The sequence below is a fragment of the Capsicum annuum genome, chromosome 2 (assembly GCF_002878395.1).
Source record: "Capsicum annuum cultivar UCD-10X-F1 chromosome 2, UCD10Xv1.1, whole genome shotgun sequence".
Taxonomy (NCBI): Eukaryota; Viridiplantae; Streptophyta; class Magnoliopsida; order Solanales; family Solanaceae; genus Capsicum; species Capsicum annuum.
Genome location: NC_061112.1, coordinates 7,445,976 through 7,449,282, shown reverse-complemented (window position 1 = coordinate 7,449,282; position 3,307 = coordinate 7,445,976). Strand labels below are relative to the sequence as shown.

At 36.6% G+C, this 3,307-nt stretch overlaps 1 long non-coding RNA gene across 1 annotated transcript; it reads right to left on the bottom strand.

The window, feature by feature from the left end:
- Positions 1-507: 507 nt before the first annotated feature.
- Positions 508-2,206, bottom strand: LOC124893708. The gene is made up of 2 exons (XR_007050866.1): positions 1,157-2,206; positions 508-697 (listed from the first exon to the last, which is right to left on the bottom strand). It is a non-coding gene; the product is annotated as an uncharacterized LOC124893708 (long non-coding RNA).
- Between the last annotated feature and the right edge of the window lie 1,101 nt (positions 2,207-3,307).

Here is a 3,307-nt window from a genome sequence, read left to right as displayed (position 1 = left end):
ATTCCTAAGACCTTTTTATTATTTTTTCTTGATTTTGTTTGAAGTAATTGCAATAATATTTTAGTGTTGTTACGTCATTTCGACCTTTGGATTAACAATATAACGCACGAGGGCTAAATAATTGAATTAAAAAAAATAAAATGCGAGAAACATATAACATACCCCTGTCACACTCCTTTTTTAACCAAAAAGATATGATTTAATGTTTGAAAGAGTTTTTATTATTAAAGTTGCAAAAATGAAGATTGTTTCAAAAAGGATTCGTTTTACAATCAACTTAGAGTCGCCACTTGGCATAAATCGAGTGTATCAAGTCACCTTTGAAATTTTTTTTTTTCAAAACGATTTGACTCTTTGAACTGGTTTGCGAACAGAGATTCCGGTTAAGAAATTTTGTTGACCAAGGAGAAGTGTTAGGCACCCCACGATCCCGTGGTTCGACCACGGTCGCTTCATGGAGTATATGAGCTATTTTGACACTACGAATGTATAAACCACACAAAAACACATAAAACAATTAAACAAACAAATAAAACAAAACAAATCCAAAATATAGCGGCCAGTACAATTATACAGTCCAAAATAGAAAAATGCGAAAATATAAATCATATTCTAAACTAGTCCTAGACTAAACTCCACCAGACGTTCCGAGACTTTATCGCACGCCATCTTCAAGTACAAATTTCTCGGAGCATTCCTAGATAAAAATAATACAGATACCTCGAGACATTCCCCGACCAAATGAATACACTTGAATCTAATATGATAAACTAGAAAACATTCAATACACACACATTCAAACATTCAACAAAACACCATTCCTAAATTTTGCCTGCCCGAATCTAAATTTTTGCCTATTAAGCTTTCGGCCTAAAATATGATCTATCGAGTTCACAAACTTTATATTTATTCCAAATTAAACAAAACAATAATAAATCAAGATTAATCTAAATTCACTATTTTTTATCAATTTCTCAATTCCGATCCGAATTTCCTTTTAACACCAAATTTCCACAACTCGTAATCCAAGGAAATCAATAATAAATCGAACAAGTAGCAATTCAATCACCAATCAAGATCAATCAACATAATATTCAATCCGATGCACCGAATATCATCAACAGTGAAATAAAAGAGTGAAAGAGTAGAAGTGAACCTCAATTTGAAGCTTTAACTCCATGTTATTGAATAAAGATAGCCCGCAACTGGAAATCTCGAACTGAACCTCAACCACAACCATACTCGACTCGATATAGAGAAATACAACCCGATTAGATCTGAAAACCAACGGAGAATCTCAAAAGGAACGACTCTGGCTCGGTATTGAAAACTAATGACAAAATCGAGTTCAAATTGAATAAAAACCAATGAACAAACCGCAAAAATAAAAAACCCAATTGATCCAAAAACAGAATCGCTAAAAAAAACCATGGCCGAATCCGATTTCAGGAAGAACCGACTCCGCTTCGCTCGCTTTCGATGGATTTCACCTGAATCAGACCACAATGGATCGGTTTCAATTAGTTTAAGGCTGCTTTTGCAAATTCCGTCGAACTTGGCCGGAACGGAAACAGAAATAGGGCCGCCGCTACTAGATGCCGATCGAGCGGTCTAGTCGGAGCTGGGAGGGGGTGAGATTGGTGGCGTTCACCAATGGAGAGGGCATTTTTCGGCAGTTTAGCCGAGTTTTCCGGTGACAGAGCAGTCGCCGAAACATTGTTCTCTGGCCTCTCTCTCAATCACTTCTCCCAATCCCCTTTTCTCGCTCAATTTTGTAATCACCGTCGACCCCCCCCCCCCCCCCACACACACACCGTGTGCGTGTGTGTGCATAATTCACCCAATACCAAGAAGAAAAAATGGAGGTTTATGTGTGTGTGTGTCTACATCTGTGAGTGTGTTCCCCTTTCCCGATGGTGTGGGTAGATTGTTGTGTGAATGAATTGTTGTGAATAATGGAAAAATGGAGGTTTTTGTGTTGTATCTTAATGGAATCTGTGGTGTATGTATTTCAATGGTGAGAATCTGAGAGTGTCTTACTGTATGTGAGTATTTGTTATATGTATTATGCGTGTGAATCCCTGTGAGGCCTCCGTTTTCAATTCTATTAAGGGAAACACATGGGGAAACGTGTAAGGGGTAAGGGTAAGGGTAGGGGTATGTGGGGGTGGAGTAGGAGAGTGGTTAGGATTAAGTATAAAAATTAGGTAGGATAAAGGAATATTAGAAATTAGGGATTTGATTTGTTAGCATTCGGTTATTATTTGTTTCCTTGTGGGGAAAGTGTAGAATGGGTGAGGGTGTATGATAAGGTGAGACAAAAAATGAATAAAATTGAATTTCAAAAGGGATAAAATTAGGTGTCTACATTCTGTCCTTTTTTTATTGTAAATGCAAAATATTTTCAGACAAAAAAAGTAGATAATGAGATCAAATTTTGATCCGATCATTATTCGAAGAAAAATATAGAAGGATGAAGGACAATCGAGTTGGAGAGTCGAGTGAGGTCTTGTTGAGGTTTCGGTACGCGGCTCTGTCATTACATAAAAAATGAAAATTAAATGTTAAAACATAAATGAAATTACAAAAATCCTATTTATGCAGTTTCTTTTGGACTCTTGACTTGAGTTTCATCACCCTATTCCTCAAGCGGGCTCCTGACTTGCAATTTCTTCAACTTGTTGCTTGACTTTCAATTTCTTCACCCTGTTCTCCAGACGGGCTTCTGACTTGCTATTTTTTCAATCTGTCGACTTTCAATTTCTACGCCTTATTGCTTGACTTTCAACTTTTTCACCTTGTTGTTTGACTTTCCATTTATTTGCCCTGTTTTTCAGGTGGGCTCCTGAAATCACATCAAAACTAAAGAGAAAATTATCCCAAACAAAGATTATTATAAAGAGATTCTATTTGTCGGAAAAGTAAAGTTCCAAACAACAAGAATTAAATTTTGCCCCAGTTTATCATCCGAAGGCTTTTGTGAAAGTCATATCATAACAACTTGAAAAACCTAAACAAAGAAATGCATCTTCTATGAGTTAATTGGAATGACTCGACTAGAAAGTGTATTTTCTAGGAGTCAAAAGGAATGACTCGACTATAAAGTACATCTTCTAGAAATCAATGAGACTGACTCGACTAGGAAGTACATTTTCTGGGAATCAATGGGAATGAATCGACTAGGAAATACATCTTATAGGAATCAAGGAAAATGACTCGACTAAAAGGTACATCTTATAGGAATCAAGGGGAATGACTCGACTAAAAGGTACATCTTATAGGAATCAAGGGGAATGACTCGACTAAA